Raw genomic sequence first — 17,016 nt, 5'->3', positions numbered from 1 at the left:
CTATTTGCAGTTTGGTAATAGGTTACTGAATTGCAAATAGGGCCTACGTATATTTAAAAATTATTTTTTCTGGCTGCCAAAGGTCTGATTCTGCAAATCGGACCGCTTGTGACCTAAAAAAAGCTTTGTAGATCTGGCCCCAGGTATCCTTTTTCGTGTATATGCTTGGGGAAGGAGTGACTGCTGAACAATATATCAGTGAGATTATCTTGTTAGTTGTCAGCACCTGGGAGGGAAAGGGAGTTAGAAAGTTGGTGAGGTAAACCCATTGGACGTGAAGGGTGCAATAAAGATTTCAGATTAGGTTAATTTTAAGAAGCACATCACAGATGTACGAGTTGTAAGAGCCGTTTTACAGAGTGACAGAACCCAAAAGGTAAGGTGTGCTAGGAGCTGACAGGCATGCCCTGTACACCAATGACATTCTTGTGACCTTCACCGGGGAACTTAAATGCTCTGTCCTGCTTTGGAGAGGCAGATGTGGTATTTATGAACCATTTCACTTAGGACAAGAAAGGTTTGTGGAGTGACAATGACACTCAGGCCCTCATTACGAGTGTGGCTGTCTTATGACAGCCACACTCATGGTGGAGGTCAAATCGCTGCCATAGTGGCGGTTCGATGGTCACATTACGACCGTGGCGGAGCTGCTACGGTCCGACCCCCGGCACCAGCAGGTTGCCGCCAGTCGACAGCCTGGTAGTCTCGGAGGATGTAATCAGGGCAGCGCTGCCCTCCGGATTACGAGTCCCCTTTCTGCCAGCCTTTGTATGGTGGTCGGACAACCATGCAAAGGCTGGTGGAACAGGGGCATTGGGGGCCCCATGGGGACCCTGCACTGCCCAGGCATTTGGCATGGGCAGTTTAGGGGCCCCCACGGACAGCCCCGTCGTGCTTTTTACTGCCTGAATTACGGCTGCTGCCATCCATGGGCAGGAAACTGCCCGAGGCACCAGGGATATTGTTTGGGGGGGTCGGCTCCCATGTGAGTGAGCTGCCCCCCCGTGGGGGCACATTAGATCAAAAATAGATGTTGGGGATCTTTTGGGGGGGGGCGATCGCTCCCCCAGATAGTAAAATTAAGTATTATTTAAAAAAAAAAATTAAAATGGCGGGTCAGCCCTCCTTACACGGGCCGACCCCGGGGTCAATATTTAGAATGAAATGTTTCTCCCTGGGGGAATATTTTTTTAAACAAATGAAAATGTTGGGGTCAGTCCCTATGGGGGCATTTTTAGGGACGCACGCAAAGTGTTCTGTCCATGCTATAATCTGCCTGTGGGCCCATGTCAAGCCCATCAGTTTGGTTGGCTCATGGGATTACCTTTTACAATTAGCTTGATTTAATTAGTGAAAGGCATGCCAGCGAAATTCTGTTTTCTTTTGTGTGTTTGCTTTGCGCTCATAGCGGCTATTGTCTCGCTTATGTTAAACTGTTTCACCAACGCGTTTCAAATCCACTTGAGTTTTGTTCAAGACTCAAGTGGAGTTGAAACACGTTGGTGGTTGCTGCTTGTTTGAACAATAAACGCAATAGAGGATTCTTTGGAGTGCGGTGAATAATTCTTTTGGATATATATATATATGTAGTCCACAAAAGATGAGACGATACTCATCGAACAGCCGCACCACGTCAAAGTACAGGTCCAAACACGGCAGAGAAGGCCAAATTTCAGCAAATATAATTAATCCGCTTTATTCGTGATAATCACCACAACGTTGTCTCCCCACAAAAACTGACTACGCGTTTCGGCTACCGCCTTCTACTGGACATTGGCGGACATCTTTTACCCATCTTTATTGTAATGACACACCAGTGAAAATAATGTGGCGACCATCTTAAAACATATATACTGACATTAGTAAAACACACAAACGGTTAACAAAACTGCTTTGGAATCACCTGAATGTGTCCGAGGCGACATTTGTTTAGGAAGAAAAGCACTTAAACCACTTATCAAATATTTATAAACATAGTCATACATATTAAAGCATTATTGGGTCAAATCATATATAGCAATACATTATAATTGGTAATAGCAAATGTTCAAACCTAAGACTCAATGTTATAAAAATACTATCAAAAATAGTCTATCCTTCACAATTAAAGTGCTAGTGCTTAATTTATCTAAATAAATGTTCAATAGCAGAAATATATCTAAAACAGTCCCTCAAAATATAAATAAGTCATAAACGGATCCACATTTCGCTGATACATGTTGCTAACCATTGGGATGTCAAAGTATAAAATGACGGCCATGATTTATAAAAATAACTAGTGCACAAGTGCAACCCTACTAAAAATTAAAGAAAGAAAAAGAACAAAAGAGTGATATAGAAATATGTCAAAATATGTCTACTAATCCAAGTTTTCCAGCAAGTGCATGTATATACACAAATCCACTTATCTCAAACGAAATTCATTAAAGACGCCACACATATGTGGCAAAAAATTGACATAACAGTCTAAAAAGAGCAGGAACAAAAGGTGACCAAATGGGGGACTCCCGTTGGCTTTATCTAGAAGCAACTCATAGATGAACCTGTAATTCTGCATCTAAATTGTGTCCCCACGGGTTCTCTGAACCAAGCAAAAGTATATATATATATATATATATTGCAACCAACAGTTGCTCATCCTGAAGTAATTTCCTGTGGGGGGTGGCACATCTCCACCAACGAAGCAATCTGGCAATTAATTCCAACGTCAAGACAAACAATAAATGATTCGCTCTCAAGCTGATGCAGTCATTGCATTTATTACTCGCATAACGCATTTCGCCAGCAAAAACCGGCTTCTGAACACGCATGGCTTGTGACGCTATAAAGTAGCGCAGATGGTTTATATGCCTGCTGCAAAGGATATACATTTATTTAGAAAAGTGGATTAGTAAAGCCAGGCGTTACCTGCGCTTTCAAACAAATGAAATGTATGTGGAGGGGGGCTGTGGAGATATGAGGTGCACTTTTGCTGGGTGGTACTGAGGGAATTAGAAGAGGAGGTCATGGGAGGCAGAGCACCAAAAATGACTGTTCCACTGTGTGCCACCAGCGCTAAAGGCTGTGATGATGGGTATGTGGTAAGGTGAAGTAATAGTGTGTCTTTTTTTGATTGTTATTTTCAGTGTCTTTGGAGAATCTGCTGAATCAGAGAAGAAGCAAAGGTAAGGTGACGACATTCGCTATTGGACACATCACACACACCCACGAACAATTTTGTGACTCTATCTGCCTTCTACGTAGGCTAGTACTTTAGAGGGACAGTTTAGCAAGTATCAGAGATGGCGTTTCATTGGATGACTGCTGCTGAAGCCCTAACTCAGGTTATGGAGGATAGCTCTGAGGCAGGATCAGAGACTGAGACAGCATCTGAGGGAGAGGACAATGGGGAGTGATTCTGAGGGAGATGATGACAACAGTTGTGCTGTCTCTTTGCAATCACAGTCTGTGCAGCGGGGCAACAGCGGGTTAGCCGAACCCAGAGAGCAGGTGCCGCAAGCACAGAGAGAGTGCTTTCTTGTCAGCCCCCCAATTTAGTTCAGCCCCAAATTCCACCTTTTACTAGTGACGCTGGATTAAAGTCGATAAGGCCAACTTTTTGTCCATCTATTTTTGGATGTTGACTTCCTTCAGGAAATTGTGCAGCAAACAAATGTGCGTGCAGACCAATTTCTGAGGGAGCATGGAGGCACTCTAGGGCCCCGTTCTAGGGCATGCCAGTGGACTCCCACTTTGCTGGTGGAGCTGAAGATATTTTTGGGCCTTACGCTCAAAATGGGGTTAGTGCAGAAACCCACCCTGCAGTCCTACTGGATGACTCGCACAGTTTGGATAACCCCCATCTTCACACCATACATGAGCAGAGATCGTTTTTTGCTACTGCAGCGCATGCTGCATTTCAATGACAATTCTGCTGCATTGCCCCGGGACCATCCAGACCATGACAGGTTGTTAAAAATTCGGCCTGTCGTGGAAAATTTGTCTGCCAGGTTTCCAGAGATCTATACTTCTGGAAAGAATATGGCAGTCAATGAGTCCTTGATCCTGCACAAATGACGGCTGCATTTCAGACAGTACATTGGGAGTAAAAGAGCTTGCTATGGCATAAAGCTGTACATGCCGTGTGAGAGCTCTCCTGCCTATGTGTACAGCTTGAGAGTGTATACAGGGAAGGACTCTACCCTAAACCCTGTTGGTTGCCCTCCAGCGTTAAGGGTCACAAGTAAGATTGTATGGGAACTTGTCCAGCCACTTCTTCACAAAGGTTATAACCTTTATGTGGACAATTTCTATACAGGAGTAGAGCTGTTCAGTGAGCTCTACAAAGCTGGCACTGTGGCCTGTGGTACAGTTCGTTGTAACCGCAAAGGATTCCTGCAGGAGCTTGTTCGCAAGAAGCTCCAGAAATTCCAGAGTACTGCATTGCTTTCCAACGAACTGCTCACAGTCAAGTTCTTGGACAGGCGTGATGTATACATGCTCACTACAATTCATGATGAGAGCACTTCCCCCATCAAGGTTTGGGGTCAGATGGCCGAAGTCCACAAGCCCATCTGTATACTTGATTACAATAAGCACATGGGTTGAGTGGACAAGAACGACCAGGTTCTTCAACCATACAATGTGTGTCGTAAAACTCGCACTTGGTACAAGAAACTGTTTACCCACCTGATCCAGATGGCAACATACGTATGTGGTTTACCGTCAGACAACCACAGGAAGACTCATGACTTTCCTTGATTTCCAGTTGTCTGTAATTGAAAGCCTCAATGCTGTTACAGAAGCAGCAGCAGCCTCCACCTCATATGTTCTGGAGGATGTGGCAAGGCTGCAGGAGCGACACTTTGCTGATCGCATTCCTAAAAGACACAAAAAGGATCATCCATGCCGTCAATGTAAAGTGTGCTCGAAGCATGGAAAGCAGCAGGAAAATCGGTATTACTGTCCCCAGTGCCCATCACAACCAGGCCTCTGTGTCCCTACTTGCTTTACGTTGTATCATACTAAAGCAAAGTTCTGGGAAATGGACTGAGGTGGAACTGCCGTTGGGTAATCCTTTAAGTGGCAGTGTATGGATACCGAACGTTCATGAGACACTGCTTCGTAAGTAAAGGAGCCACAGAATTATACTTCATCTACTTCAGGAAATCATGGACTTCCTTATGGACTGCTTGAGACATAAATCCACTGTCGGAACGTGGTAGGTGTTCTGTTTAATTAACTTTCATTATAGTCCCCATATTGCATTTACTAGTGGACAGAACATATGCCACATTGTCACGGAGTACTCTGTGTGGCAGAATGTTAAAAGCATGACTGAATTTTGAAGTGCTTGTTAGGTAACATGTATACTACACAAGGACCACCATGATTGCCAACGAGAACCAGAGTAAGTGTAATAAGTCAAACAAATGTCCTGTTGGACATATTCACCAACATTTCGACTTGTTTGAAATTGAGCAAACTCAATTTGTAGCTTCGCTTTCAAAGCAAAAGTAGAAGTGTTGGTGAATGAGTCCCACAGGATATTTGTTTGACTTTTTACTTTAGAGGGCTTAGGATTTCTTTACCAGCATATCTGCCTTAGTTTCAACTGTAGATATGCTCTCTCATTTTGAGGAATAGGCCTCCCAAGGCATACTTTGACACCACCAACTTGCATCCACAATCTAGTATAGGTTCACTTGGCAATTATACAGGATTAGTTAGGATTCTAATGAGAACAGAGACATGAATGGGTAAGGAAAGCATATGGTAGGTGTACCTTCACAGGGATATTGCACAGGTAGAAGGCAGATAGTAAAGGTAGTACAGATCTACATCATCTACACCTATGGAGTCAAACCCATTGGTGCCATCCCAGCACTGAAGGACAATGACATGTGTGGGTCAGTGTTTGACCTGCTTTTCATGTTCATCCTCCATCAGAACTTAGTAGATGTTCAGTTTGCTGTATGATAAGTGTATTACAGTCACAGCACTGCACATAATGTTGGTTGGGACATATGCTATGTTCTCACGGACTCCCCTGTGTGCCAAACACTACCCTTTTTCATAGCCAATGACCTTCTCTTTAGGGAACATCACAAGAATTCCCCAGCATGTCTCCCTTAGTTTCAAAGGTAGATATACTCACTCAGTTCGAGGAATCGCTTTGTACGGCTTACTCGGACACCCCCAACTTACATCCACAAACTGGTAGGAGTTGGATTTAGCACAGTGAGTGCGTTAAAAGCGAATGAATAACATGTCTTCCTGAGCCTCGGGTGGCTGTCATGGGAGTCATTAGTAAAGGTTCGTTACGCATGCATTCAGTGATGTTCAGGAAGAAGGAGGCGGTTACTTGACAGGTGGTAAAGTGTAGTCAAACTTATTCCGTTCTGTGGCGTGTGAATTGGATGGGCCCTTGTCTGGCAGCGGTAAGTTAATGTGAGTGCAGTGATTGGTTGGATTGGGCACGTGGCCGGCGGTATGAAAGGGTTGTTTGTTGTGCGTGAATGGTGTGTGAATGGACTGTAAAGAGGTTGGTGCCTCTACGTGGTTTTATAGCCCACCTTCAGAAGGCTTGGTTTCAATATTCAGATACTTTGATAAGTATTCATGCTTTGAAACCATAATTTCTGGAGGTGCTAAAACCAACCAGTGTGAGTGGTAGGTTAACTTTAACATACTAGTACCAGGGGAGTCCAAAGGTGCAGGACTTGCGTGGCTCTCACCAGTTTTCCTTCACCCAGAATCCCCTTGAAATCACAAAATTTTCTTAAAAACACGTTTGCCTTGCATTTCAGTGAGCAGAAGTCCAGGGATCTGCAGGCAGCCACAAATGTTCTACCACTCAGCATTCCTATAAGTCTCCAGCGAAAAACTGCCTCACTTTAGTGAGTGGGCAAGTGACCACAACAGGGAAGTACCCAACTGGATTGTGGAGACATCAAGATTACCTACCACAAAACAGCCTCGTTTTGTTAGACAGTCACCTGAGTATTTGGTCCTGCACTGGGCAGCCATATAGGGAAACCTACCAAACCCAGACATTTCTGGAAACTAGACACCCAAGGCAGTCTACGGAAGTGTGGCGTGTTTGTATTTCACAAAGTTTTCTTACCCAGAATACCCAGCAAAAGTGAAACCTTGATTAAAAACACAATTTTTCATCACAGAAACTACAGGAATGTGCAGGGATCATCAAAATTCCTACCACCCAGTGTTTCTCCACTTGTCCTGATAAAAACACAACCCCACTTGTGTGCCTGCGCTAAGTACCTGCATCAGGAATTGATCACTCCAGGGTTAACAGTAGCCCTCATACAAGGACTACCATTGATCCTTGTGTGATCCATTCCTGTTGCGGGCACTAGCCTACCCACACAAGTGAGGTACCATTTTTATCGGGAGTCTTGGGGGAACGCTGGGTATGAGGACATTTGTGGCTCCTCTCAGATGCCAGAACTTTCTGTCACCGAAATGTGAGGAAAAAGTGTTTTGTTTGCCAAATTATGAGGTTTGCAAAGGATTCTGGGTAACAGAACCTGGCACGAGCCCAACAAGTCACCCCATCTTGGATTCCCCTAGGTGTCTAGTTTTCAAAAATACACAGGTTTGGTAGGTTTCCCTAGGTGGCAGCTGAGCTAGAGGTCAAAATCCACAGCTAGGCACTTTGTAAAACAAAAAGTTCTGATTTCTTTGGGAAAATGTGATGTGTCCACGTTGTGTTTTGGGGCATTTCCTGCTGCGGGCACTAGGTCTACCCACACAAGTAAGGTACCAGTTTTATCGGGAGACTTGGGGGAATGCTGGGTAGAAGGAAATATCTGGCTCCTCTCAGATTCCAGAACTTTCTGTCACCGAAATGTGAGGAATAAGTGTTTCTTATGCCAAATTTTGAGGTTTGCAAAGGATTCTGGGTAACAGAAGCTGGTGAGAGCCCCACAAGTCACCCCATCTCGGATTCCCCTAGGTGTTTAGTTTTAAAAAAGGCACAGGTTTGGTAGGTTTCCCTAGGTGGCGGCTGAGCTAGTGGCCAAAATCCACAGCTAGGCACTTTGTAAGAAAAACGCTCTGATTTCTTTGGAAAAATGTGATGTGTCCACGTTGTGTTTTGGGGCATTCCATGTCACGGGCACTAGGCCTACCCACACAAGTGAGGTACCAATTTTATCGGGAGACTTGGGGGAACGCTGGGTAGGAGGAAATTTGTAGCTCCTCTCAGATTCCAGAACTTTCTGTCACCGAAATGTGAGGAAAAAGTGTTTTTTTTGCCAAAGTTTGAGGTTTGCAAAGGATTCTGGGTAACAGAACCTGGTGAGAGCCCCACAAAGTCACCCCATCTTGGATTTCCCTAGGTGTGTAGTTTTAAAAAATGAACAGGTTTGGTAGATTTTCCTAGGGGCCGGCCGAGCTAGAGGCCAAACTCCACAGCTAGGCACTTCCTGTTGCGGGAACTAAGCCTACCCACACAAGTGAGGTACCATTTTTATAGGGAGACTCGGGGAAACATTGGGTAGGAGGAAATTTGTGTCTCCTCTCATATTACAGAACTTTCTGTCATTAAAATGTGAGGAAAAAGTGTTTTTTTGCCACATTTTGAGGCTTGCAAAGGATTCTGGGTAACAGAACCTGGTGAGAGCCCCAGAAGTCACTCCATCTTGGATTCCCCTAGGTGTCTAGTTTTGAAAAATGCACAGGTTTGGTAGGTTTCCCTAGGTGGCGGCTGAGCTAGAGGCCAAAATCTACAGCTGGGCACTTTGCAAAAAACACGTCAGATTTCAATGTAAAAATGTGATGTGTCCATGTTGTGCTTCCTATCACGAGGATTAGGCCTACCCATGCAAGGGAGACTTGGGGGAACACAGAATAGCAAAACAAGTGTTGTTGCCCCTTGTCTTTCTCTACATTTTTTCCTTCGAAATATAAGACAGTGTGTAAAAAAGACATCCATTTGTGAAATGCCCTGTAATTCACATACTAGTATGGGGACCCCGGAATTCAGAGATGTGCAAATAACCACTGTTTCTCAACTCCTTATCTTGTGCCCATTTTGGAAATACAAATGTTTTCTTGATACCTATTTTTCACTCTTTATATTTCAGCAAATGAATTGCTGTATACCCGGTATAGAATGAAAACCCATTGCAAGGTGCAGTTCCTTTATTATTCTTGATGAACCTAAAAGCTCTATATGTCCCCGCAACTAGAGGAGTCCAGCAGACGTAACCGTATATTGCTTTAAAAAATCTAACATCGCAGGAAAAAGTTACAGAGTAAACTATGGAGAAAAATGGCTGTTTTTTCACCTCAATTTCAATATTTTTTTATTTCAGCTGTTATTTTCTGTAGGAAAACCTCGTAGGATCTAAACAAATTACCCCTTGCTGAATTTTGTCTACTTTTCAGAAATGATTAGCTGTATGGGATCCAGCATTGGTTTCACACCCATAACTCTCACTAACTGGAAGGAGGCTGAAAGCACAGAAAATAGTAAAAATGGGGTATGTCCCAGTAAAATGGCAAAATTGTGTTGAAAAATGTGTTTTTCTGATTCAAGTATGCATGTTCCTGAAAGCTGGGAAGATGGTGATTTTAGCACCGCAAACCCTTTGTTGATGCCATTTTTAGGGAAAAACCACAAGCCTTCTTCAGCAGCCCTTTTTTCCGATTTGTTTGAAAAAAAACAAAATTTTAGCTGTATTGTGGCTGATTTCTTGGTCTCCTCCAGGGGAACCCACAAACTCTGGGTACCTTTAAAATCCCTAGGATGTTGGAAAAAAAACACACAAATTTGGCGTGGATAGCTTATGTGGACAAAAAGTTATAAAGGCCTAAGCGTGAACTACCCCAAATAGCCAAAAAAGGGCTCAGCACAGGGGGGGTTGTGAAGGCCCTGCAGCTAAAATGTTAATAACGCTTATTTTGTTATTATTCATAGAATACTTGCCTGACAAAAGCAAGGACTTCAGATGAATTGCAAGGAGAGGACAAATTATGTTCTTCACTCAATGGTAAGTATTCTTTGTTGATTGTTTCTCAATTTTCTTCTATTGTAATCAATCTCTTTATTTGAAGAGTTGGGTTAAACACCACATTTATTATGGGTTAGGAATTACGTACTCTATTCTTGAGAGGCGCTATTCACTTGAGTGAGATTCTCTTATAATCACATTTTGACATGTAACTTTCTGAATATTGTGCTGTTAAAACTGAAAAGAAGAGAGAGAAGTTGCTTCTCTTAGTTAGACAAACTTAGTTCTAGAGATGCTGCTTCCCTATTACTGAAGATACACTCCAAGAGTGAACGCTATTCTTTCTGTAGAAGCACCAACAGTAGGAAAGTACCATCTTGCCTGGCATGTTACTCCCATTTTCACTGTATGTAAGATTTTTTTGCCTATGTGTCACTGGGATCCTGCTAGGCAGGAACCCAGTGCTCATAATGAATGCCTTGTATGTGTTCCCTGTGTGGTGCCTAATTGTATCACTGAAACTCTGCTAACCAGAACCTCAGTGTTTATGCTCTCTCTTTGCTTTTAAAATTGTCACTGCAGGCTAGTGACTAATTTTACCAATTCTCATTGGCACACTGGAACACCCTTATAATTCCCTTGTATATGGTACCTAGGTGCCCAGGGTACTGGGGTTCCAGGAGATCCCTATGGGCTGCAGCATTTCTTTTGCCACCCATAGGGAGCTCAGACAATTCTTACACAGGACTGCCACTGCAGCCTGAGTGAAATAACGTCCAAGTTATTTCACAGCCATTTTCACTGATCACAAGTAACTTATAAGTCACCTATATGTCTAACCCTCAATTGGTGAAGGTTAGGTGCCAAGTTATTTGGTGTGTGGGCACCCTGGCACTAGCCAAGGTGCCCCCACATTGTTCAGGGCAAATTCCCCAGACTTTGTGAGTGCGGGGACACCATTACACATGTGCACTACGTATAGGTCAATACCTATATGTAGCGTCACCATGTTAACTCCGAACATGGCCATGTAACATGTCTAGGATCATGGAATTGTCACCCCAATACCATTCTGGTATTGGGGGACATTTCCATGCACCCCCGGGTCTCTAGCACAGAACCCGGGTACTGCCAAACTTGCTTTCCGGGGTCTCCACTGCAGCTGCTGCTGCTGCCAACCCCCCAGACAGGTTTCTGCCCCCCTGGGCAGCCTGGTCCCAGGAAGGCAGAACAAAGGATTTCCTCTGAGAAAGGGTGTTACACCCTCTCCCTCTGGAAATAGGTGTGAAGGGCTGGGGAGGAGTAGCCTCCCCCAGCCTCTGGAAATGCTTTGATGGGCACAGATGGTGCCCATCTCTGCATAAGCCAGTCTACACCGGTTCAGGGATCCCCAGCCCTGCTCTGGCGCGAAACTGGACAAAGGAAAGGGGAGTGACCACTCCCCTGACCAGCACCTCCCAGCGGAGGTGCCCAGAGCTCCTCAAGTGTGTGCCAGACCTCTGCCATCTTGGATTCAGAGGTGTTGGGGCACAATGGACAGCTCTGAGTGGCCAGTGCCAGCAGGTGACGTCAGAGACCCCTCCTGATAGGTGCTTACCTTTCTCAGTAGCCAATCCTCCTTTCTGGGCTATTTAGGGTCTCTCCTCTGGGATATTCCTCAGATAACGAATGCAAGAGCTCACCAGAGTTCCTCTGCACATCCCTCTTCGACTTCTGCCAAGGATCGACTGCTGACTGCTCCAGGACGTCTGCGAAACCGCAACAAAGTAGCAAGACGACTACCAGCAACATTGTAGCGCCTCATGCTGCCGGCTTTCTCAACTGTTTCCTGGTGGTGCATGCTCTGAGGGCTGTCTGCCTTCATCCTGCATTGGAAGCCAAGAAGAAATCTGTGGGTCGATGGAATCTTCCCCCTGCCAACGCAGGCACCAAACTTTTGCATCACTGGTCCTCTGGGTCCCCTCTCATCCTGACGAGCGTGGTCCCTGGAACACAGGAGCTGGGTCCAAGTGTCTCCCACAGTCCAGTGGCCCTTCTGTCCAAATTTGGTGGAGGTAAGTCTTTGCCTCCCCACGCTAGCCAGTAATCCTGTGTACTGCGTGATCCGCAGCTGCTCGGGCTTCTGTGCACTTTTTCAAGACTTCCTTTGTGCACAGCCTATCCTGGGTCCCCAGCACTCTGTCCTGCATTGCCCAACTCGCTGAGTTGGACTCAGACGTTGTGGGACCCTCCTTTGTGACTCTGAGTCGACCGCTGTCCTCAGGTCTTCTAAGTGCCTGTTCTGGTACTTCTGTGGGTGCTGCCTGCTTCTGCGGGGACTCTCTGAGTTGCTGAGCGCCCCCTCTGTATCCTCCTCCCAGGGGGCGACATCCTGGTCCTTCTTGGGCCCCAGCAGCACCCAAAATCCTCAACCACGACTCTTGCAGCTAGCAAGGCTTGTTTACAATATTTCTGCGTGGAAACACTCCTGCATCCTCCAGCACGCCGTGGGACATCTTCTGACCAAAGGAGAAGTTCCTGGCACCTTCCGTTGTTGCAGAATCTTTGGCTTCTTCCACCAAGGGGCAGCCCTTTTTGAACCTTCATCCGGGGTTTAGTGGGCTCCTGCCCCCGCTGGACACCTGCGTGACTCTTGGTCATGGTCCCCTTCATTTACAGGTCCTCAGGTCCAGGAATCCATCTTCAGTGTTTTGCTGGCAGTTGTGGTTCTTGCAGAATCCCTTATCTCGACTATACTGTCTTTCCTGGGGTAGTAGGGTAACTTTACTCCTACATTTCAGGGTCTTGAGGTGGGGTATCTTGGACGCCCTTACTGTTTTCTCACAGTCCCAGCTACCCTCTACAACCATAGGCCTGGGGTCCATTTGTGGTTCGCATTCCACTTTTGGAGTATATGGTTTGTGTTGCCCCAGGCCTATTTCTACCTATTGCATTCTATTGTGATTCTACATTGTTTGCACTACTTTTCTTACTGTTACTTACCAGATTTTGGTTTGTGTACATATAATTTGTGTATATTACGTACCTCCTAAGTGAGGGTATCCTCTGAGATACTTTTGGCATATTGTCACTAAAATAAAGAACCTTTATTTTTGGTAACTCTGAGTATTGTGTTTTCCTGTGATATGGTGCTATATGATATAAGTGGTATAGTAGGAGCTTTGCATGTCTCCTAGTTCAGCCTAAGTTGCTCAGCTATAGCTACCTCTAACAGCCTAAGCAGCTAGAAACACCTCTATTCTACTAATAAGGGATAACTGGACCTGGCACAAGGTGTACGTACCACAAGGTACCCACTATAAGCCAGGCCAGCCTCCTACACCAACCCATTCTAAATTAGAAACACTCCGTTCTGAAAATGCTACTTCATTTTGCCTGAAGACATGATCCTGTCATGTTGTCTCTCATTATAGCAATGAGACTGCTGGAGTTGGGTGGCAGCCTAAACCTTTTGGCCTGATATCAGTACCTCACCAGTACCGAAGAGCAGAGGTGATTTGTGGCAGTTGTGCACATGACATTCTGATTTCTTAGGGAAATCATGGTGGAGCAGACCTTACCCTTTTCTCTCAGTTACATTCATCTCACACATGCAAAGACAAACTGAAGCAGAAATTGATTCAATGCATTTTATTGAATCAACTGCACCCTAGATAAAAGGAATGTACTGCAATAATAAGGACAATGAAACATGATAATAGCACAGCAGTGACAAAGAAAGTGAAACATAAGAAAAGTCCCACCATAGTGTCACAATGCTAAGTGTCAGAATTCCTACCGACACCAGTAAAGTTCTACACTAGAGCACAGCAGTGTTAGAGCTAATCCACCTTCAGGTCCCCCGGGAAGACACCGTCCCCCATACCTGAATATGGTAGTAGTGAAGAGGGTTGCTGATATATGGAGTCTTCTCTCATGTAGGCGGAAAAGATGTCTAGTCTCAGCAGGCAGCTGCAATAAAGCAAACAGCATGCAGTGGCAACTTCTGGCTGGAATTTCCCTCTAACGTATAGGGGCAGTGATATATAATAAAACATCTGGGGTTCTAAGAAAACTGCCCTAAAGTAGGAATACATATGTTTCCATGAAATGGCAGAGAATGTGGTGTTCCACTTTGTACCGACAACATTATCGTGTACAACCTTGAGCAAAGTACAGAGCGAAACTGTTGTGCTAAAATGAAAACAGTTTCTAGGCTAAAGGAGCAATAGATAAAGGAATAAAAAACATTACCACAAAAATAGGCTTTTGCTAAAATAATAAAATTAATTGTTTTTAGGCTAAAGGGCACAAACTGCAGGCCTATGGCTAAAATAACATGCCCATAAAAGCTGCTAAAGTAGCCTTATGACACCCTACCCTTATCGGTTCAAAGTGTGCAGGTTAACCCAATTGTGCTATACGAAAAATAACTAAAACACATGTACACAAATTCCAAAGTTGACAAGCAAAACATACTGAAGCGGGCCAAATAAAAAAACATTCAATTTAGAATTTAGCAATCTTAATAAAAAGTCAAATTTCAACATCATATCAAAAGTAATTGTTATTTTGAAAATCATCAATTGTGTCAATGACAATTGAATCAAGGAAATACCCCATTTCAGCAGGTGGTAACCAGAGAGCACTTGTGTTCCAAAGCCTCCGCTCCAGACAAGGAGGCAGCATTCTGTGTAGTGCCAGATGTTAAAGTATCAAGAGCCACTTGAACCAGAAAGTGTAGCTCATAGGAGGCTTCCCATATCAAACGCACCCTCAACACGCATGTCTGGTAATGAACCCTCAGCGAGAACATCAACAGATCAGCGTCCAATGAAAGTAAGCGCTGGGTAGAAAGACGCAATTGCAGTGCACATTCGAAAAGACACCAATTTCAACAAAACACTAGCTGCACATAGGCCAGAACCGGTCTAAATGATAAAGACCAGTTGCACTCCAATTCCTCAAGTAGTGGTGCTCCAACATACTGCATCATGCGTTCATCACACAGTTGCGCTGGTGGAAGGGCCATCAGTCCTCCTTGATAAGAAGGGCAGCCATTGTGAATAAAAAAACAGCAACAGCAAAATGCCACCAATTAAGGCTAAAGTAATTGGGAATCCTCCAAAGATTCCTGAAAATATTGAGTGTATGGCTGAAGGTATTATACCAAATATACAAGAAAAGGTGCTGGCAAACCCAGAACCAACAGCCTTAAAGAAATGTACAATCCTGGCAGTATTAAACGTGTTGAAAATTCATTCTACAAGTTCACCGAAGTGTCTAGAAAAGTTTGTATTTAAAAGGTACTGTATTTCTGCAGAGGACCTCGCCGCTTGGAGCACGTAGGTCTTGTGGGCAGATGTGCTAAATGTTTCTGAAACAAAATAGCTTTTCAGCTGCTTAGCTGGCCAAAATTTACAGTAGAAGTAGCAATATGAGGCCAAATGCCTGCTACTTTTGTCTGTTGCGTGGGGGAGAAAAGCATGTTACTGCAACAAGTAACAATTCTGGAGACAGAAACTACATAGGCAATTCTGGCTCACATTCCACAACAGCCCTCACTGTTTAGAAGCACATAACTTCCATTTGAGAGCACCTGCAATGCTGGTCGAATCAAGGGAGCTCCCTTCAGATAACAAGCCAAATTTGCTGCAGAAGAATTAGATTCTCTGTGAAAGGACAGCTATTTGCAAACCACTAAATGGCTTGCAGAGGTCTGGCATTTGCTGCTGCTAAGAAAGACCTCTTTAATTCCATTGAAACATTTGTACGAGAAGGGTAGCTCCCACACCTCATGAATGTAGCTACCTCCTAGGCTTTCATATCTGCCTACTGGAATGTGTTTCCAGCAAAATGTTAACTGTAGTCACTTCTTTCCCAGTCATTATGTGTTGCTGTTGTGTCAAATTAAATGCGGCAAACAGGTCTTTTGCTCCAATGTATTGCTATGGAATGTGACCGCTTTTCAATGTCTGTAAAGTCCAACCTAACTGCATAATGGACCTAAGTTGACTCTGCCCATGTTGCAAAGATGACATGTCAGTCTGTATATTGTCAATTGCAGAAGAAATAATGTTGTTAAGAATGTATATGCAGTCAGACAAAGTGTTAATCCCATTATCGGCAAAGGGTAATGCATTCTGTAAGTTTTCCTGATTTATTTACCTTAACTGGGCAGCAGCTTCTTGTAGTGAAAGTTTCCAAATGTCATTGTAAATTGCATATAAGAAGTTCTTTTTACGTTGTCTGCTAGGTCCGAACAGTAAATCTTGTAAATCTGTGTTATTTGACAGGTGACTAAAGTGTTCTTTTACAGTGTCTAGAGAGGAACTTTTTAACCATTACTGGCATAATTTTACTACACTGTATGTTGTCACAATACCCGAATGTTCTGATGACACATAACAAGGGTCTTGTCTGCTCGCTCTAAAACTCCCCTTGGAGTTTTCAAAATGCACATTACAACCATTTGTGTCCACTGGCGGCAATAACCTCCTACCAGGACCTCAACGTTTTGTGTTAAATGTTCCATTCTGGACCCACTCATCGAGCTGTTCTTTTTTGCCATTTGTAAAAGTTTGCGGGAGTGGGGATATTGGCGGCATTCAATTATTTAATTTTTGACAAGCCTAGACAACTTGTCTGCTGCACTCTGTCATTTAAAAATATAATTTGTAAAGTTATCAGGCATGCTCTAAATAAAGCTTCCCTTTCCCGTATCTGCCAATTTTTATTTCCCCAAATACTCTTTAAGTTAATCGACTTCAGCCATTATTGATAGCCTTCCATAGCCAACCGGGAAACAGAGGGATCAGAATAAATACATTTTGTGTCCATTAGCAGTACATTGTGCATTTCCATCCGAGCCAATTAAAAATAGTAGGATGCAGCATTTCGAACATTCTGCCCACAAAAATATGTAAACTTTTCCATGTATGTTTTAGAACTCCCCACTGGTGGAGTAGGACAATGTTCCCATTGTGTACAATTAAAACAGTCTTCCTGTGCTAGCTCCATGATTTAAATGATGTCCATAATAATTATAACAGAACATATCTACATAATTTTCTATTGT

This window comes from Pleurodeles waltl, chromosome 1_2 (genome assembly GCF_031143425.1).
Source record: "Pleurodeles waltl isolate 20211129_DDA chromosome 1_2, aPleWal1.hap1.20221129, whole genome shotgun sequence".
Taxonomy (NCBI): domain Eukaryota; kingdom Metazoa; phylum Chordata; class Amphibia; order Caudata; family Salamandridae; genus Pleurodeles; species Pleurodeles waltl.
This window is presented reverse-complemented; position numbering follows the sequence as displayed.